This window comes from Lichenostomus cassidix, chromosome 6 (assembly GCF_008360975.1).
Source record: "Lichenostomus cassidix isolate B80296 chromosome 6, HeHo_3.0, whole genome shotgun sequence".
Classification (NCBI taxonomy): Eukaryota; Metazoa; Chordata; class Aves; order Passeriformes; family Meliphagidae; genus Lichenostomus; species Lichenostomus cassidix.
Genome location: NC_139487.1, coordinates 24,163,752 through 24,186,467, shown reverse-complemented (window position 1 = coordinate 24,186,467; position 22,716 = coordinate 24,163,752). Strand labels below are relative to the sequence as shown.

The 22,716-nt window shown below is 36.9% G+C and overlaps 1 protein-coding gene across 1 annotated transcript in view; it reads right to left on the bottom strand.

Annotated features, from left to right (window-relative positions):
• RET (ret proto-oncogene) overlaps positions 1-22,716 on the bottom strand; it is a 184,776-nt gene that overhangs the window by 105,762 nt on the left and 56,298 nt on the right. The window contains exon 6 of the mRNA XM_085064050.1: positions 17,019-17,096. The gene's annotated coding sequence lies outside the window, so the exon portion shown is untranslated. The remainder of the gene's footprint in view (positions 1-17,018; positions 17,097-22,716) is intronic.

The following is a 22,716-nucleotide window of genomic DNA, read 5'->3' as shown; positions in this document are numbered from 1 at the left end:
CTATATCAGCTATTTTGGCCTTCAGAGACCTGTCATTTTCTTTAAAAGTTAATTTTTAAAAATGGCAGCATAGCTCTTAGCAGAGAGAAGTCTTTAGAATTATGCTTTCTTTAATGCTCCTATCAATACTGATCAAAAAGTCATGAATGTTTAGATGGAGGAACTCTAGCCTTTATGGCTTCTGCTAATTCTATAGGTAGGCAGTTCTCCAACACAAAACATCAAGCTGCTGGCTTCTTTTGGTTAGCAGACAACTACTCATGGTTCAATAGCTTATGGTGCATTTATTATCTTCTCAGAGACTAGATACCTTTTGTCAGTATAAGATCGGTGCTGTGTTTGCTTAACTTTCTGAAAGTTTTTAATCTAGCTGCCAAAATCCTAATTTTGAGCACCACAAGGTGACTTGTTCTGTCCAAAAAAAAAAAAAAAAAGACCAATGGTGAACATTATTAGCCTTTTGTTCCATTATCAGCAGGCAAAATTCATGTCCGTCTGGTGACAGCATGACTAAGTTGTGATTGGACTTTTGGCCAGTTGCTCATGCATGCTTTTGGAAAAGAACTGTACAAATTGTTTGTAATGAAATCCAAACCTGTTGACAGGTTTTATTATGAAACCTCTATTTGCGCCCTTTAAAAACTTTCTCCATGATCCTAGGCTGAGTGACTGTGAGCAAATTTATGATTTCAGGTTGAAATTATGCTGAACGCAGAGGTTTTGTATCATTTAACGTGAAACCAAGCAAATCTTAGCAATTTGGGATTAATTTTATTATGTACTCTTCCAAAGGTTCAAACATGAAATTCAATGAGAAGCCAGGAAGAGTCAAATGAGATGAGATCACATGCATCTGTGGACACAAAGTGGTTGTATTTTTGACAAACAAGTAGAAAGATTCACAAAACAGTAATATTCAAGAGCTGCCAACACTATGTAGTTCAGAATTTTCGCAGCATTTACTCTTGATTTTGGTTAGAGGGTGGTTTTGCTCATTATCTGTTCATCTGCTTCAAATAACCAAAATACTCACTGCATTGTTGTTATTGATGTGATGCCTGGAGTCCTTTTGCTTAAGTGCAGCATGCTTACAGCCGAGGCAAGCACACAGAAGAATATTACTATTTCAGATGGCTACAGACCATTAAAGCTTTACTTTTCTTGGGAAACATGATGGTCCCTTCACCAGTGATATATAACCAGCTATGGAATTAAAAAGCCTGACACAGGAGATGAAATTTTTTGAAGGCAGAAGGAAAATGTAGTGATCACACAGTGCAGAGGCAAATACTGAAGAGAAAGGATATGGGCATAAAATGCAGAAGGAGTCAGAAGACAGCCATAAGGAGTATGAGAGTCACGAAAATTCTAGGAGTAGAAAAAGGACTCTACCTGGTTGGTAAGCATGCTTAAAAATGGTTATTGTAAAGAGATAAGTAATGCTAGAAAAGGCAAACTAGAGAGTTCAAATAGTGATCTTGGCTTCACTTCAGAGGAGTCTGGCAAGAAAGGTGCATAGTATGTACACATTGTGTCATTTACTTCATCTTGGGAGATATTACCATGACCAAGGTCTTAATCTGTTACCTAATGAGATGTTAGCCCACATGAATGAGTAGTGATTTCAAGTATTTTCTGATTCTCACTAATATTCCCTGCACTGATTCTAGAAATTTTTCTTAGCTATGGTCTAGTCTTCTGCTGGAATAGCTACACTAATATTCTTTTTTTTAACTAGGAGCAATTTATTATTCTTTTCCAATCAAACAGCAAGTAGTGAACTCAACAGAGAAATCTTTGAAGGTGTTTTTTTTCTCTATAAGCTCCTCTAGCAGTTTAGTGTAAAAAAAAAAGGAATCTGTAAACATGTCTAACAGAGACAATTTTGATTTGTTCACAAAATGTCTCAACATTATTTTGTGTAGTGTAAGTAAAGATAAATCAAATTTTTCTTAGCTACTTCTCTCTTTTGCTGGCTAGGGCCAATAACATGTTTCCCGCCACTGCTTCATTAAGCAGATCATGTCCAGTTTGATCAAGATATCTCAGATTACTACTAATTGGAAAAGAATATTAATAATAAAGTAATAAAATATTATGCTTGTTACTGACCAAAGGATAATAATAGACCAAAGGACTATTTTTAAATACCAATTTGTTAGACTTGTGATGAATCAGCTTGTTGTCTGTGAACTGCGTGATCTCCCAGGTTCAGACATGTTTCTCTAATTTAAAAAATGGATATGAAAGTCAAACATTCTGCATTGACAAGAGGGGATGATTTTTTGTTAGCTTCTCATCAATGTCGAGAGAAACCATATGGAGATCAGACTTCTGATTGAGAAGCAGTTCATTTTCACTTCCTAGACAAACCACAGTTCAGCCTGGAAGTGATGCAGGTGCTAGTTTTCAAGCTGAACATTAGCAAGAAGAAAAAAAGGAAAAAGTAAAACTGACAAAAACTTTAAACACTGCCCTGAAGGAATCTGCCAAACATGATATGTTCATAAAAATCAACACTTCATTCAACATTAATAGGAGAAATTTCTGGGTAAACACAGTATTTTCTGCTATATTTCCCCATAACTACCAACTCACAGGATGTTGCTTCAGATTTGAAAGCACTTACCAGAGATTTCTTTTATAAGCCCCACAGTAAGAAGAACCAGGACATAGGTCTATGACAAGCAATATCTACTGTAGGAATCACAGAAAACAAAGAGTGCAGTGGAGTAAGGCATCAGCATCCATGCCAAGCTGTTTGTACTGACTGGAAAACCAAAAGGTGAATTGCTCAATAACAACTGCAGTTAATCGGTGCAGTAGTGGCAGAGAACTCTGATTTTAGACATGGGTCTGTCGCAATGTGAAAATTACACAAATTTTTGGTGGGGCAAGGGGGAAGAAGAATTTTATTAACTCAGATAAACTATAATGATGAAGAAAGCAAATCTGATTTGATTGTGACACAAATACGCACTTTTAGCTATAGACATAATGTAAAAAATTGGAAATGTATATTATTACAAAAATAGACCTTCTGTGTAATTTATTCGTAGCTGATGATTCTGTACTACTGAACAAGTTGTGCTGTTTTCTCCCTCTCATGTCCACCTTTCGATTAATAAACTTCCAAAAAGTCAAAGTGAGTTATCTCAATGACATTCTCAATTCCTAATTACCCTGATTGCTTCTGAAATTACAATGTAGTTCCTACACTGTTTTGACTAATTTTTTTCCCCCAAACTACCACATGATGACTCCTTTTATGATTATCTAACACAGGAAAACTTACTGGTTTGTTCCTCAATTTTGTTTGTTAAATGCTGCTTAGAGTTCTAGGGTCACAATCCTAATTCTAGCACTGTGGAAGCAAGTCTAGGTTCTGTAATAATGTTTTTCCCTTTGTACTGATTTTATCCAATATTGTGAAATTAGAACAGCCAACAGAACTTCAAAGCTTTCAGATGAAGCACATGCATTTTAACAGAGCTTTTATTTTACAGTTTTGCTACTAGCAAAAACCAGTTTATTTCTGTGGTCTCATTCCACAGAAATAAGGTATGTTCTTAGTAAATGTTCATTTATAGGAAAATAGAACAGCAAAATACAGTTTAAAAGGTTAGGTATTTTTCAGGGCTATGAAAAACAATGCAAGACAAATGAAAATGAAACACAGAAGATATTTCCATCATCTCTGGCTCATAAAACAAGGTACAAAAAAGATGCTCAGACCACTTCCCTGTACACATTTTAATAAATATCCAGTCTTTTTTGATTGTTTTCATTCTAGCTTCCACCAAAAATAATTGATTTTGTTTCCTTATATATGAGAATCAGTGAATTCTTACGGCTTATAACTGCAGCATGATCAATACTACAAAATAAAGTGTTACAAATGTAGATATTTTACATAGACTCAGTTAAACTGTGCTTGGCATTTTACTGAGTTTCACTCGGCATAGCCCTTGCTCCCATTTAAAGTGAGCACTGGAGAAATATTACGACAAAAAATTTTGAAACTGTGACTTCCTCTGGTTTCTCAGAGTTATGTCCAGCCAGCCAAGAAGTGTAATTAAACTTTGTCATTCTGTCTCATGTACACACACACGTAAATGTATATCAGAATATCTTAAACTGGGAATAGTTCTGTCCATTAACTTATCTCACCTGTTTGATATGAAGTTTTTCAGCACAGAGACCATGACTTCCAATGTCTGCAAACAGCTGCTGCCAAAACCTGTGCCCTAATTTCCCCATATCTGCATTATATACTAGCATTAGATAAATGTTCTATGATTATTGAAACCATCACAGGAAAGCATCCCTTATTTTTGCAACCAGCATGACACCAAATCACAAAAGTGGATTTGTAATGCTACTGATTTTATTTATTAGCACCTATAGACTTCATTGTTCTACAGAAACAAAGTCACACAGTGCAGTCTACACCATTTCAAAATTCTATCCAAGAAGGGCATTAAAGAAGCATATTCTTAAAATTGCTAACACCCCAAGTAACTATCTGGCCCCAGGTGCATCCATTCTACCCGAAACATTGTGCACATTCAGGAGTCACTAGAGATACACCAGTGTGACAGATATTTTTTTGCTGGAGGAACTTTATGGATGTTTTAACTCTACCATCATAACACTGCACTAGCAGAGCACTGTTAGTTAAGCAGCTCTAGGTCCATTCAGCTATTTCGAACTCTACCTTGGCTGCAGCTTGAAAAGCACAAGGGAGGACACAGTGAGGCGGAGGATACTCAAAATAAATCTTGGCTGGTGTGGTGGCTGAGGAAAGAGTTACACCACTTTATCACATACCCTTTGTACAATGTTAAATCTAAATTAATTAAATAAATCAGTTGATGAAATCACCCTATAAATGTGACAGCACATCATAATTCACTGCAGCTGCAAGATCAGGGAGCAGATGGAAGACGCTGGATTTTTCTCTGAGCTGAAGTGCCATTTTGCTGGTCCCATTCTATTTCTTTTAAGCTTACCACCAGTGCATGTGTACAAAGGGCCTGATTCTGCAGCTGCTTCTTGCACAGTACTTCACTGTCAGGAAACTTTCCACAGAAACAAAGCAGCTGCAGAGCTATACCTTTCATATTTTGTTCACTCACAGGAGGAAAATCCTGGTCTCTGTTACACTGGTGAAAATGAGGACAAAAGTTTGCTTTAAGTTTAATTGTAGTCCATTAAGTAGTGAAATGATCCTCCCTGTTGTCCTCTCATTACGCACTGTACATTAAACAGAGTTCTTTTAACAAGGGTAATTGTTTCCTCTAAAGTTCAAGCTTCAGTACTAACAAGCAATCTGGATTTTTCTCATGACAAGCAGTACCTCAAACAGAAGACAACATGCTTTTGGCTGGCTGGAGCTTTATATTCTTAATTCACCTTTACACCATGCAAAGAGATCAAGACGGAAGGGAAAAATATAAAAATATTTTTGAAGATGAGAAATTAGGATTAACAGTGGTTAATATAGTAAACATTCTCGTGAACATCTGCCCAAACAGAAACTACTAAAGAGAAGTTAAACAAAGACAGAGAAAACTCCCTTTGTTTTACTGAGAGCTTTGCTTGGTGGTGGTGATGTGCATGGACAGAGCTTAAGCTGTAGGGGGAAGAGATGGGCATTTCTTTCCCCCCTGAGGTGCCTGGGCACAGTAACTAAATGGTGCTTTTCAGTTTCCCAGTCTTAATCATAATGTCCCTGCAGACAGAAGCCTGCAAAGAGAGGCAATGCATCTATCCTGAGGTGAATACTTATGCTAAGAGTCAGTCTTAAAATTTAAGGGTTTCCAAAAGCCAGTCTAATAGAACAGGGCCAGTACAGAACTTCACAAGTTACATCATGTTACTCTACATTCACATTTCCTCATCTATCATAAAGTTTATTTTGGAAGTTTAAGGGCTCTGTAGACCATTACACCTGCCACTTGGAGTACCATTCCTTCTTCCTACTCAGTTATTTTTTAGCATATTTGAAAGCTTAAACTTATAAAAGCAATCCTTAGAGATCAAGAATGCCTTTTGATCAACGCTATCATTACAAGTCCAGAATGACAAACCACAGATCCAGAACATTTTTTAATATAAATTTTCAGCTCTCAAACTTACTAGGTAGTTACAGCCTTTTTATATTAGAAGCTAAATAGTTATCTTGTTTGTCTTTAATCATGGTAGTCAATAACCTATTTCACAAGACTATAGGACATTCAAGAGAAAATGAAACTGCTTAACAAGAGTACCTTTTTCATGGTCTAGATAAAAGGTTTTGATGATTGCTTCTATAAGAGAATTCTAACCTTTATGAGTTCCAAAACAACACAATGAAAATTTTCCCAGATTTTTTTTTCTTTTTAGTGGAGGGTTGAGACTAATGCTAGGTTTTTTTACAGCAATAACCTGAAAACAAGAAGGGGTTGGGATTGAAATAGTTAATACTGGCCTATCAAAATGATACTCTTTCATGTTCTGATAATGGTTACAAAGGTTTTGAAATCAAATCTTTGGTTGAGGTATGACAGAAACAAAGGATGGAAATGCTGTAATGAAAGAATGAACAGAAACAATTACTTCCAACAGTTCATTTCAGCCACAAACTGCAAATGAGAAGGCACAAAATGATGGAATACAAAAGTGCCTAACTTAATAAAGAGGAAAAATTAGGGGCTTTGTTGCTGTTGAGATGATATTGGGTATTTGTTTTGGGGGCGGGGGGGATTGTTTGTAGAGTTTTTTGGTGTGGTGGTTTTCTTTGGGGTATTTTTTTATTTGCTTGCTTGCTTGCTTGTTTATTTGTTGGAGTTTTTGCTTGCCTTTTTGTGTGTGTTTGTGTTTGTTGTGTGTCAGCTGACCCATTCATGTGCCAAACCATTCCATATTTGGGTAAGAAGTAGAGATAATAAACAAAAAACCAAAATGAACCATACAAATAATAGTACATGCAATCAATAAAGTCATCATAGACAAGGAAAAAAAAGCAGCCAAAATGGATCTGTTTCCATTAGAGAATAATCCAAGCAGCCTAATTTAGGTTTGAGTTCAAGACTAGTCCTCAAAAAGCACCAGTGAAATAATATGGAGATTCAGATTTAATTTGGCTATATTGTCCAAAGTGCTTAATGCAAACAAAGCTGTCATGCAGCATGTGAGAGCAAGTTTTCCACAGAAAAAGCAAGTCTTTCCCATGTCAATTAATTACTGAAAAGTTGATGGCTAGCTGTGATTGTAGGATCATGGGAGATTTTGCTCATTTTTAACTCTCTGTCCTTCTCTATACTATAACATGGTAATTCACCTATTGATGATAGGAGACTTCAGAAATTAATAAACTGCCTTGGGAACTAGGGGATAAATTCCTTTTATCACATTTCAATGATGATTTTATCAAAGGTGATAGGATATCTTTCTCTTTAAACCTTTCAGTTGCTTATGTTGCCATTGTGACACATGGTAATCATAGAGCAATCCGTCTTTCTTTTACAAGAGTGCTGAAAAAATAACTGAAGTGAACTGATAAATCCTGTGCATGATTTTAGTTCCAGAGCTGTCCTCCTACTCTGGTGTAGAAAAGCTTTATAGTCGGCTTCCTTCATGATTCATAGTATTGACTTTACTTTTTTAAATATCTAATCCAACAGATTCAAATTAAGCAAAGAACACTCCACCTGATTTGTGAACTATCTTAATATGATGAATAGCAGGAAATCTCTTGCTTGGACCATTTAGATAAACTCCAAGCTTTACACATCGCAGCTTGAAATCTTTCTCCCCTATCACTGCTAGAAAGGCTATCTTATTAACATTACATACATCTACTCATCATTGTGACAGAAAAACAACATGATCATATTTACAGCAAGAGTCACAGCTGTGGGTGTCCCTTACAAAATGAAATTAGTTTTGATTTTGTGTCATGACAATGTTCATTAATGACATGGACTCTAAGAGGGCAAGATCAGACAGAATGATGAATCATTCCAACAACAATAAATGAATATCTTAGCCAGGGTCCACATGCCTGTCTCCTTCATCTGACATATATTAGATGGTCTTCATGTAGGGCTGTTGGAATTTGACTCTCTGCCCTTCAAGGACGAAACTCATGGATTACAAGGATGGAACAATAAAAGCATATATAAAAGCATCAAAAAAGGCTCAACAGGCCCTGCTGACCACCTGAATAAAAGTGGTATACCAATGGATAACATAATAACAACTAAAATACACCAAAAAAAGCTCCACATGGCCCTGTGAGTCCCCCTTTTTGACCTCATGCTAGAAATAATCCTACTATCAGAAATCAGATAGCTCTGAGAAAGTCTTTAGCTGAATTTGCAAGACAAGTTTGAAATGTTTTATTTTGGAAAAATTATTTCAGTATTTTCTGAGGAGGTTAAAACTGAAAACAAAGTAGCCTAAGTTATAAAGTATTTGAGGCAAGGAGCAGTTTTGCTCTGCATCTGCATAATGTCTGATATGTTATTGGGAAAGGGATAAATAATAGAAATCAGTATTACTGCTTAACTTCTCAAGCAAAACTGAACATTTTAAAATCCAGGCAAATCTACTTATTTATATGAGGCTAATAACAAAAATGATGTAATTTATGAAGAACATAATTTGCTACGTGAAGCAGCAATACTGAAACACTGAGATAGCATTAAAATTAATATTTATAGAAGCACTGAAGACTATGGGCTACAGACGTGCACAAATAAGCTTCAGGTTGGCTGCATATATAAGAAAAGTTCAAAGATGAAGTTTAAATAAAATAATTACAAGGAACTCCATTGGTATCTTGTTGATTTTCTATCTAGATTATAATTGCAGTAAATATCTTTATGTTTGGAAGCACAACTTTTCTCCCTTCACGCGCCACAGAGTATGAGTACTGCTGGTACACAATGAGGGAAATGTCACAACGTTCCTCACCAAAGGTTCTTTCTCCTATTACTTATCCTTAATTTAATATGTATTAAAAGTTCACTAGTTGAATGATTAAGTGTATTTAGAGGCTATCTCATTGACATTTTTCTTCTCCATTTTCAATAAATTTAATAACTTTAATTAAACAGCAATATTTGCTCTTCAGAGCAAACTTTAGACACAAATTGGATTGGTCTTATTCTTGTGAAACTGGTTTTAATGTGCTTTGGATAAGCAATAAAGTGGGACATTAGGTCATAACTTTCTAGATTTTTCTAGTTAATTAGTTTGCTGCCAAGAATACAGAATATTTAAAGGACTTCCATTTAAAAACACCTGCCCTCAGCAATCAAAAGTGAGGAAACTCAGATGGTAGGAAAAGCCATATATGCTAATGGTCTGATTCACTTTTTAATTCTTACCAAAATAGCAACAGAGTTCATTAGTTTTCATTTTACATTAGCAACTCGTTAAACCACCAGGTGACTTTAAACTGTAGTTTGTTTCTCATCTCAGAGACAAATGGAAGGTCTTGAACTGTACTTTCTTCTCAAATCTGTGTAAAAGGTAACAGGCCCTACAGGAATGATCTGCTTACTCTTCTGTGAGGGTCATGGAAAATCTTCCATTTTAAATACCCTGTGCAATTACCATTAGTGACACTAAACACGAAGTAAAGGTGAAGTTTTTTTTCCTTAAGAGGCAGATGCTACTAAATAGTTTGTGAAACATAGGTTCATATTTATTTCATATCTAGGAATACAAACACTTCTCAAATTGTGTATAGCTTAAAAAAGAAAACCTATAGGTAGGGTTCATCAATTCAATTGTGTGCTGAAAAAAATAAAATTGTTGAATTTTGTACACTAAAAGGCTTTGGCAGAAGACTGGCACATAGCAGAAAAGATAATCTCCCAAGTTTGAAGAGGATTGCAAATGCTAAAATGCAATCAATGCCCAAACAGCCTTTCCTTCTCCTCCTCCACAGGTAGAGATGGCAATATTCCAGTTTCTGAATAGCTAATGTGCTCTTCATACCTAATAAGACAAAAAGCTTCATGCAAGAGATAATTGCTACTGCTCAGTAGGAGTGGATGAACTAAACAAGAAGGTGTCTGTGCTGAAAGGTGCTGTTCCAGCCTAGCTACCTTATTTCATATATTCTTCTGGCAAATGAGACAGAAAAATCCATTCACAGAATGAGAAACTACTTCAAGCAGGCATGCTGCAGATTCCAAAAAACTTTTCACAGCCACTAGGAAACCTCTGTTAGGAATTACAGAACTGGTGCAGTAATAACCCACCAAAAAGAGGGGGAAATGAGGAAAGCGGAATATGTGATGACTCTAGGATGGTTTCACAGACATGCTAATCAGAAATAATTCCACTGAAGACAAGAGATATTTGTAAGCATAGTAAGAAAGTAAATAGGAAGAGATTAGACTTCTTCTAAGGCTGCCGTTACACATTCATTTAGCTTGGTGACAATGCATGTTAAACAAGTCTCTGCACACTTTCTTGTCCTGCCAGGAGTTTGGATCTACCATCCAGAAGTATAATGCAAAATGCTACCTTGAGTTTGCCTTTGAAAAACATTTATGTGAACAGCTATGAATGCATATGTACTCACACAAAGCTATGTGACATGAGAGAGAAGCTGGTCTACTAAAATGATTTTTAAAAGGAAAAATTACAATCTTTATCAGTAGGAAAAAATTTGAAAAAACCAAAACAAAACAGCCAACAAAAAACTCTTCACCAAAACAAACAATCAACCCCCCCAAATAACAACAACAAACAACCAAACCCCCCTCTAAACAGTCTTCAGAAAAAAGAAATAAAGAATGTTTTCTATTGAACAATGGCTAAGGGTACTGGGTTTTTTTAGATAATCTAAAAATATATGGCTAGCTTCTTCTGACAGGCTACATTTCCAATTTCACACATTATGTGGGTTCGTGGATCAATGGCTCAGAAATTTCCCTGTTCACTCCAGTCAATTGTGCCCTGCAGCCTCTTTATGCTACGGCTGGGCAGGCACCCAATTCCCAGCTTGCCACCTCCCTGACAGATGTTATTTCCCAGGATGCTGATAGCTTCTAAAGAAAATGTCAAATTAAAAGCACTCAGTAATGGTCATCTTGCCCAAGAGAAGTTTGAAGGAATTGGAAACTGAAGTGATCCAGCAGTCAACCCACAACCAAGAAAGCCCATGAGAGCAGGGAGAAATGCTTTCCTGGCACCCAGGGTGGGTGAGAGACATCCTAGAGAGCCCTTGTCCTACAGGGTGCTCCTCAGCAGCAGCTCCTTCCCTCTCTTTGGAGCCATGGATCCCTCCCCAGCCCAGGGACCATTTAAAAGAGAGAGGACCTCCAAGCAAAATTACAGCTTCCTTCTTGCTCCAGATAGCTGTGCCAAGGGAGGGAGCCCTCAGCCTGGGGCCCTGAAAGCACATGAGGCTTTCAGGTAAAAGATGAGTACTTGTGACGAGTATGACAGAATCCTGGGAGGCTGAGCCATTCACTGGTACTCCAGAATTTTATACCACTGTGCTTGTAAATCACTGATGAATAGAAACAATAAGGATACCATTTTCTGAAGAAAAAATAGCAACTAATTCATATAAAGAACCAAACACAACTTAATTATAAAACTGGAATTTAAAATGAACCCAAGGGCCAAACAGGTTTAGGATTTTTATTCCCTTTTGTTAAAGTCACCATGAATTAGGCTTTTACTTTGAAGTAACCAAGATTGTTATGACAAATGATTGGTATTCAACTGATTTTTTAAAATTGATACATTGATTAATTGGATGCCCTTTTACTAAATTACCTGAAAGGCATTGTCATCCTCCTGACGAATCATCTCAAGTTCAGGAGGAAAAGCTTTTTAAAAGTTCATCGTCTCTGTGACACCAATGAGGGAAGGAAAGTCAATTTTTCAAACAAGGAGGTAGAACAGAATCTCTAGCATGGCAATGAAAACATAGAGTCATATAGTGGATCACGTGCTGAGGAGGAGCCACACTTTGCCATTTTAAATCCAGAATCAGAAGCCCACTCTGAGACACTTTCTGATACCACTGGAAACCTTGCTGAATTAAGCAAATTCTTCAGACTGTGGTTGGCAAGTCACTTCAAACACAGTACACAAATGCAGCACCGAAGACCTGAACAGTGGCAGCAGAGACAATACAACAGCTGGTTTTGGAGATACAACCAGAGTTACAGGCTCTTCAAAACTTCTTTCGGATTCTGTCCAGCAGAGACACAGGCTCACTGCATGTGCCAGTTTTTGTCTTTTTTTCTGCTGAGGTGGCTCCTATGTTTGCCAGCTTGCAAAGATGCAGTGAAATTGATTTTAGTTTCATGCTTAATGGCTGTGACGCAAGTGGCACCTGCAGACTGAGGAGCAGAGCTCCCCCAGAACTGACCTTTGGCCACAGCACTCACGGCTCTAAATGGATCTTGGCAACCTACTATTTTGTGGAACGGATTATTACATGATTACTATGGAAATACAGGACACTAGCAGAATATTAGCAAAATAAAATATAAGCCAATAAATACAGCAGTTGCTTGTTGAAATATAATTTCCAGTCAGGCAACTATGTGGCAGTGCAAACAAAACAAAACCTAGGCAGTTTCTATCCCTATTAAATTTTTAGCCATTGAATCTTCTGGAAAGTTACATTAGTGCTTTTGGATTTAGGTTTTTGGTACTTTTTTTCCCCCCCTAGAATATTGCTAGCTCCTTTCCCCCCTGAACCACTCCAGGCTCAATGCTCTTATTTCTTCTCCCTGACAGTCTACTAGCTGAAATCAAACAATCAGTGTTGATTAAGTTTATAAAAATGGAGTTCCTCATCTTCTAATCAATATTTTTGTTGAATTGCAACACTATAAATTTTCTAGGCCATTTACTTTAGCCCCCTTCCCATAAGAAGTAACCCTTCCCAACTAGTAGTTAGGGATGTAACCTATTCATACATTAAAATGATCTATTACCCAAGTCCCCAGGGTGCTGTTTTCTGTAATAGATGTTTAAGTACCATACCTTATATGCACACACACATGCATATGGAAAGATAAATCACTGAAATCTTTTTGAGGTTCATCCCATGGAAACTGCACTTACCCCTTAATCCCTTCCAAAATATTGACCTTTAATTAACCTGAGACACAAATGAACATGCAAATCTGTATTTAAATTGCTTCTGAAATAAAGATGAACATAAAATCACCTCAGCATCTGAAAGCCTGGAAGAAAAAAAATGCAGAAGCAGAGGAATGGGAAAATAGTCATGCACTGAACATCCTTTCTCTGATTAATATACATTTTTGTCTCTACTCTTTTTCTAGTATTTTTTTCTGTTCACAATACAGAACGAAATTTTATAAAACTTCACCTTGCCATGACTTTATTCAGCTGTGATATGAATGGGAATGCCGCAGAACTCACTGTGTTGCTATTTTCCTAGCAGGATGCATCACATGCAGTACTAAAATTTTAATTATTCTTCCTACTCCTCCCTCCACCACATAAATGAACTCCAGTCCATATTCCATATCAACAGCCTTCCTTACAAATGCAGGATTTCAGTTGTGCTCACAAGAGCATGTCTGCGCATTGTGAAGTGCAAGACAGGGAATGACATATCTAGTCTTGATTACTGTGACAAGTACATCAACAGGCCACCAGTTTTAGCACATGGGTAACTGGACAAAGATTGATTCAGCAAATGTCTTTTGTCCTATGCCAAACCTATACTTCAAAGATGCTTATCTTGCTGTCCTCATTGCCACATCTGCCCAGTGCCATGACCTCTTTGTAACTACATCAGTCAGGAAAAGTTATATTAACTCTTCTTCTGAACATGCTTTAAGATCCATATATTAAAAATGAAATTAAAAAAAAAAATCAAGTATTTGTCTTACACAGCTACAACAAAAACAAGTTCTCACAAAAAGAGAAAAAATTCAGTGAGAACCTACTGGCTTTTGTGTTGACTCCATTTGATTCATTCACCTGGGCAACATGTACTAAGGAACCCCCTGATGGAGGGCCAAGAGTCAGAAGCATCAGCTATTGCAGAAAACACTACTGACTACCAGTGGCAAAACCCCTTTTTTGACCTACAAGTGAAATTCTACTCTCCTAGGATATCACTACAGAGAAGATTCTGTTTTTACACTTATTAGAAGCCTCATAGGTTTCCTCTATCACAGAAGTCACCTCACATCCCATCAGCAGAGTAAAAGGAGAAATGAGAGGGAAGGACTCCATGTGTATGCAACTACTGAAATCAGGATTAAAAGGCTAAGGTTTGGGCCCTGTGGTACTTGTTATATCTTTAAGTATTTACAATATACTCTCTTCATCCTCACAGACTCCTCGCCCCACCAAAAAAAATTTTGGAAGGATTTTGATATCTTTTGATTAGTTTGGGTGTGTATACAATAAATCAGAAACAGCTTAGTTAAAATACACAGTACAGTATAAGGAATATGTTGGGAATATGCAAAAGAGGTGTTTAAAGAGCTTAGACAAAATCATGAATCAGCTTTTACAGGGAAAGTCTTTCACTTAGCACTCTTGATTATTCTGGTTTTAAAGTATTGAGTGTTAAGATTAATTCACACACAAGCAACTATAATTTTCTAAATTACAGACTACAATCACATGAGAAAGCACCATATTTCATTTCTATGGATGAAGAAAGTACTCTAAAATACATGTAACACTAAAATTCTTATCATCACAGGACTCAGTCCCTAAAAAACACCTGTAACACTTGTGATAACAGAGTAACTGTAAGCGCTGGAGAACTTATTATTGCAAAGAATGTTTTCTACCACATGGGAAGGCATTCTTAAGAACTTTATAAATCCTTTAAAATGTTCCAAAACAGGAGGTGGTGGGAGGCACAGAAACAGGTGCCTTCAGATATATTTCCATACATTTTTCTTCTTGAGACCTGCCTAATTTAGTCTGTGGGTGTGTTAGATTGGACAGAATGCTTCCTAAGAAGAAACAGAATGGAGAAACTTTGTGAAGAAAGAATTGAATGTGCCTTGATTAAAGATTCTGCATGTTTCAGTTTTAAACTACTTTCTGCTTTGCACTCCACACACGTATACTGACCACACATACGACTGTCATGGAAGTAAACATAACAACATGGTGATACAGTTACTTGCACTTCAGTTCCCATTAGGGTACTGGTCACTTTAGTTATATGTTTTTAAGCTCCCTTATGATAGAGTATTACTGAAAACTGCATCTGCTTCAGAATATACACTCGAGGAAATATGGGACTCAAAACTAACAAAATAGCCTGTCAGAGTGAAAAACACAGAAATTGCATATTTAAGAGATGGCATTCAAAAGTGTCATCAGGAGAGCAGAGCCAAGGAAAGTTAGACTGTTCTGAGTTTATACATTCATTGCCAAGAAAAATATATGGATGACCAGCTACAATACATAAGTAAAAGAGTTAAGAATCAGAATTATATTTAAATTCAAAATATGGCCCTAGAGTCGCATCAATTAAGCTACAAAAGAATTATTTAGAAAGATGTGGTATTGAGCGTGTCCTTGCTGACCTCATTGTTCAGGCTGACTTCCATACGCAGGCAACAAGAGTAGACTTCTCCCAGTAATCTCCTCAGAAAGGCTTCTGATTTATATATACAAACACTCACGTGCATAAATATGTGTGCAAACACCTACCCAACATGCACGTGCTTATGAAACACACCATGAAGGTAAGACTTCTGTTGCTGCCATAAACTTGGACAGATACAGAGATATTGAATACTTCCAAGTCATGAATGTTTGAACTAGAACCACATTATCATCCTGGAAAGTACATCTGATGGAGGTTGCTATTGCATGATTTACTAGTGTCTGCAGGGAAGCAAAACTATTATTCTCAACCATAGCACAGTTACTGTATTTTTATTAATGTAAGGGAAGAGAAGGATGATGTGCAGAGCCTTTGAATGGGCAGCCACAATAAAACAATACCCCAGCAAATTAAGAAAGTGCATTTTTGTTGCTCTCTCCAAAGCTGTAAAATCCCTTCTCTGGAAGACATGAAAGCAAGACTAACTCTACTTTTGCTTTTAGCACTGCATTCACAAAGCAGCAATACCAACTTGAGGGAAATCAGAACATTGAGGCATATATGGCTTTGTAGCTGTCAGACAAACCCTGAAGGAGCAGAGCAGATACTTACAGGATGAAAAGAAACCACCACGGAATGGTATTTGCTCTATTTGTATCCATGGCCATGAATACTTAGTTTACAAGCCAAAAGGAGCCAGCAAAAACCATGGCCCAGAGCATTGGTCTTCAGTCTCTCTGCACTGTGACCGGAAAATTCAATGGCAGTTTCAGAGCTATTTAAAGCATACAGTCCATAAAAATAAAAGACAAACAGCATTTCAACATAGCAGGTGGTCCACTATCAACTCTGATATATAACTGTTTCAACACAGCTGCTTATTGCTTATTTGTAAAGAAATACCTTATTAATAAAGAGAGAATGAAAATAATAGATAAAGATATGTATATAAATTTAGCCTACATAGAGCTAGCTTGCTACAATTTAAAACTGCATTTGATGTAATTTAATTAGAAATATTGATTAAAATGAACCCAGCTCACTGGAAGGATGACGATAATAGGCTAATAATAACAATTGATTTTGCTTTGATAAATGAACCAAAAAGCAAGCTGAAGGTACTTAGATTTTGACCTATTTAAGGCCCACATTCCCTTTTCTTCTTCGCTTTATTGAATTTCTGAGATTTGTTCAAAATATTATTAGAATGATACATCTGAAAAACACGTAATTCACAGAAAGATTTGACAACTGCTGCTTCTATGATGGCCTATTTTGAAACGCAGAGTTGTTAGGTCCCCCCCTCACTCCACTCCAGCTTTACTGAATTACATGTAGTGTGTGAGCAGCAGCAATAGTAATTAAAAATAATGAGGCCTGCTAGGTCTCCTAATTCTATTATCTTTATAGCATCAGGCTTCAAGCAACTCACCAGCAAAACAGCCCAGATGAGAAATCTCTTCAGAAGGTTCAATGGTTGTTTACAATGCAAGAGGTTAATCTTTTCAGCCTGGAAATAAATAAACAAAATCAGAAAATAAAGTCTAAAACAGACATTAGTGGCCACGATTCAAGAAAAAGTAAGGGTTAAGTAATTCATACTTGGCATAAAAGTACTCTTTTTTTTTTCTTCCCACAAGAAAACCTGAGGTAACTGAATAAGGTGCTGTAACATTAATTTCATTTTCTTATTTCTCTGCAGAAACTCTTATTTGTTCACAGAATAAAATGAAGAGCAAAATTTTGTATATGCTGACTTTCTGTTACCCTATTAATTCCATGTAAAACCCACAAAAGCTACCATCAGTTTCAGTGGAACTGACAGCATTATTCTAACTTGCACGATGCTGAAAAGGGGAACTGAAACATAGGTCTAAACTAGGACTGTAACACAGTAGGTCCTTTGTCCCTCCAGAACTATTAAACACAGAACTGTGTTTTATTGCTGCTACACTCTGATACTGTCTCTGAGCAGTAGGAGATGTGTTTTGCAGCTCACTAACACTTAATTCCTTACATGAAAAATGAGGCAGCAGAATTTTGGTTCCTAGGTTAAACATTTGCAAAACAACTTTCAGAAGATGATTAAACGTTGTGCAATCTTCCTGTTTCTGCAGGCAATCAAAACCAATAGCCTCCTGGAAAACTGGGAACAGGCATCCTCCAACTCCAGAGTCTCATTCAACAGCTCATTTGTGCTCACTCCATCACCAGCTCTCAACTAACATCTTTCTCCACTGAGACTGAAGGCACATTTACAGTATTAGAGGTGAAATGCTCACTTGTGTGTGCACACAGGGGGCTGTGGTGAAGAGCTTAAAGTGTCAATATTTTTTCAGTCCTGTATCACTTGACCTCACTACAAGCATCCTCAAATCTCCTTTGAATGGCAAAGGTGACCAATGTCACCAAGACATGAAAAAAGTATCTATTTAAGTTGATGATCACAGTGAGTCACAGTTTGAGCCCATGGAAACCACTCATTATTTCCCTAAATGTTTCCCAAAAACTTGATCCTGTTGCAGCAGAGTTTAGAAGGTAATCCAAACTGGCAGGCACTGTTGTAGCAGATATTACTTGCAGACTTGGGATGGGTAATAAAATTCAAATTAAAAACATTGAAGAAATAGAATCTGTATTTTGCATGAAAATCTAAGTCTAATTTTTTTAAAAATTTACTTATTTTAAATGGAACTGAGAATAAAAATACACAAAGCTAATTTCTTTCACATATATATTCATGTTTTGGAACGTTATACAAAACAATGCCATTGATACTAAATAACATTTTTTTTTGCAATTTAAATGGCAAAATAAAAACCTCAAAATGTACTGCAAAACAGATGGGATTTTTTCTAATTTTGTAACAACGTTCTTATTTATTTGCAATATTTCAACCAGCTTCAGGTCTTTCCACAAATTACTCTAAAAATATTTTAGGATTTTGGGTTCTTTAAAGATTTATTTCTTAACAATAAGGAGTTTGTAGATTAATATTTTTTATGCTTTTTTCCTAAGCTTTTTTTTTAAGATAATAACACATCTTAATGTTATATTAACATAACATTACCTAACAATTCTGAAAAACACACACTTACTTCAACAGCCAAAAATATAGAGAACTTATTTTTCAGGGGCATATTTGTAGTTCTGGATCAAGAAGATATGCAGCTATATTGGGTATGAGGTGACTTAATTAAGGGATTAGTAACAATTAAATGACTGCAATCCTATTCATTTCAACACAATAGAAAAGGTAAAAGAAACAAAAATAAGATAAATGTAAAGCTCTGTATGAGAAATAAAGAAAAAAAAAAAAGAAAACCACACACTTAACTATTCAACATACAATTTTTCCCACATTTCGCTTTCGTATTTCTCACAGCAACAGAAATATTCAAATAATAATGCAAAATATATTTCTTTTAATAAACAATGGCCTTTGCATTACTTATTTTCTCCATGATTTGCTACTATTCTTTTGATGTGTATACCTTATAATCCCAGTATTTCTCTAAAATCAGCAAATTCTATACCAAATCTGTTTGGCACATACAGCACATGCACAGTCTCTTCAGAAAATGTGCCTATCTACCTCGGTTGTGTTGCCTTCTGCCTGTGGACTCCTCATGAAAAGGTAACAGCAAGAGCAGAGGTCAGAGACCAACAAAAGTTGAGAAACCTGTCTTACATATTCCTATAAAATAGGTAAGAGCAATCACGAAATTCAGCACAAATGGAAGCAAAGCAAGAAGGAGTACTGCCTATCTGAAGTTAGTAATTGATCCTCTGGGATTTGTTCATCCCTTGCTAGAAAGAGCTGGAGCTGAGGGGGACCTGCAGGAGATGCTCACAAATAACTTTGGCATCCAGCAAACACAGTATCATGAGACGTCCAAAAACCTGGACTCTTGACCTCCCTTTTTCAGAAGTGCAAAACCATGGATTCCTGCCATGGGCAGAAATCCACTACCCCTTCTATCTTGTACTCCCTGTTATCAAATGTGGATGTTATTTTAGGACATATTCACACAAGAATCTTCTCCACGCATCTTTATATAAACGTAGATTTTGTTTCCATCTGTTGGGGAAAAAAACAGGCTGGCCTTGGTTGACATGTGCAAAAGAGCAAAGACAACTCAGTGCTATGTGTTTCAAATATCTTAGCACAGTGAGCCAAGTTCAAACACAGACTTAATAAACAAAGAATAGAGATCAAAGCATTGGACATGCAAGCAGAATTCTCAATGATTTTAATGGCAGTTTTGAAGAGAGTCTAAGTTGAGACCTCCTATGCATTTGGTTTAGCAGTGGTTGTTTTTTACCATCTCAATTTTTCATCCTCAATACCCTCTTCCAGCTGTCTCATATATCATGCTCATAATTGCTGTGGATTGGAGAACACCATTCTGTGGACTGAGTGGAAATGGAAAGCTCATGAGGAAAGTCACAGATAATTACACTGGTTAACATTAGTCAGAGTCCAGGGTAGTGCTGGCAGAGAAATGCAAGGAAATATGAAATTGTTTTTCAGCCGAATGCTGGAGAGTTGCTGTATGGAATCACAGGGAAGACACTCAGGGAAAAATGTATTAAAAAAACAAGCAGCATGTTCTGAAGAGAAGCAGCCCATCCCTGCTTCCTTTCTGGGATTCACAACGGAGCACTGGAACTCCTAAAGGAAAAATTCAGTAACTTCAGATACAACCACTGAATAAACACATAAACAACCTCAATGGAATTAAAAAAAGGGGGTGGAGGGGCAGGATCGGGGGAGAAGCAATAGACCCATCTGAATATGTGGATTTAAGCACCAGAAGCAATCAAATCTCACCAGTGCAAGAAAAGAGCATGAAGGAAAGGTATTACTCCAGAGAAACAGATCATATATCCACTCTCACTGGGAACTTTCAAAGCAATCACCTGCATCATTGTTACTTTTAATTAAATGCACATTAGCACAATGATAATAAAAGGCTTGTGTGAGACAGAAGCAAAACGACATCTTAGAGCACTCAAGATTGTTAGTATTTAAAGAAAATGTAAAAGTAATGACTAGGAAGTTGATTATAAAGTTATCTTAACCAAACATCATTATCAGCTGCCATGCAGAGTGTGGCCTTACAATCTGCTCCAGTTCTTTGCTCCTACCTTGGGCTGAAACTAAAGACCACACCACCATAACGTGGCTGGACCAGGAGCCTGATTCAATCAAAAACTGGCCAAGTAAGAAGGATTGGTTGTCAGGCTGGATGAGGTGCCTTGTTCTACGTTCAGACCATGATCACACAGACACTTACTTACTCAAGAACACAGGAGGAATGGGGTGAGCAGCTGGCAGCGATAGAGAGGGAGTGTTGGACTGTCTCTTGCAAAAATACTGCAGAATACCAAATGGAGCTGGCAGTGTAAACAAGTAACCTCAGCCTGGGCACCTGGTCTTCTCCAAGGTACAACCAGACAAAGAGCACTGTGAAATAGGTCCTGATGGAAAGAACATGCTCAAACATACATGAATCAACTGTACATCCTAAAGCACTTCTTAAACCCCCAGGGACAACTACTTTTGTCTCTATCAGCAGAAAAGGCAAAACCAGTCTTTTCAAATTTGTGATAGAATTATAGAGAGAGGAAATGGCTAGACAAGAACAATTAATGCATTTCTCAATTATGCCTTGATAGAAGTTCATTCCCTCCACACGCTATCTACTTACTTTCCAGATGGAAATAGATTAAATTAATTGGGTTAAGCATGTTTTGCTAATGGCAGTACAGAAAGGGTATCCACAGACATAAAGTGAACAGGTACAGAAGCAACGCAAGTGAACCACCTTGGCAAAGAACTACAGAAAGGCCCATTTTTATAGACACAGATTACTTACCGCTCTTGCAGGTAAAGAACAGAGAGGGAATATTTTGTTAAATGGCAACAGCTTCCCAAAATCTCATGATTTACACTCTATCCAACCTTTTTCCACTATTATCAGCCTCACAAAGTTACAATTTGTTGCTTTGATATAGAGAGTCTCAGCCTTGCAAACAGACTGCTATTATAATTGTTTTCTGGCTCTTATTAGTGGAAATTTTAATTTGCTGAGATTACATATGCCAGAAATGGTCATTCTTCTAAAAGTTATTGTATCCATATTGCCCAAATCCTATGCTAATAGATAGCTCAGAAATATATGCAGTTATGGGAGTCCTACTGAAGATAGAGAGAACAACCAGACTCCAGTTTAGCCTCCATAATTGCCCAAAAATATTTTGGAGGATCCTTTTAAGTGGGTCATCAGGAGGCATTCATAAAGTGGAAAACATCAAAATACCATTGACAAGTGTTTGCTATTGGCTCTAAGACTAGGACCAGGATTTCTCTGAACATGTGCCTAAAATGTTTTCTTTTGATGCTAAGAAGATTGGAATTGGTTTCTTTACATGTGGCGGGTGTATCTGCATGTCTCAAAGTTTGAGAGCTGTTTAACAGAATTAAAGCTTATTTGTTTAATCTAAATTACTATCTTGCTGAAGCCACTGAGAAAAGCAGATGCTGGAACTGGCCCTTCTAAACTCAAGGCAAAGTTTGCCATGAAATATAATAATGACTATATTGTCTTGTCTTTGTATTCTATTGTCCTAAATCTATACTATTTGCAAAAAAAGAAAAAAAAAGTAGTATCACAAATATATTTGCTATACTACTTGATAAAAATTACTTGCTGTATCTCACACTAAACACTTTAATCTGTCTTCAACATAAACTTGGAAATCGTAAAAACCTCTACTCATGTCCTTTACCTTAGCATACCTTTCAGAACTTACAGAGTCTTACAAGATTTCATATCTGAAAAAGTAGAACAAACACTGCCATTAACGTACAGTGTGCTACCAGAAGATGAGAGATGAAAGCGCTGATGAAGGTCAGCTGCACAAATGACAAAAATCCCCCTGTTCACCCTGGTGAGTGTGCACTGCTGAGGGCACTGTTCTGGCCTTGGCTTGGTATGACCAGGTCCTGACTATGCCAGTCATTTCCTCCTCCCTCCTCTTCAGTCTTTTTTCCCATTTGTTGTCAGTGGCACACACACATAACCATGCCAAGAACCCGATTCAGCTGGAAATATTGCTGGGGA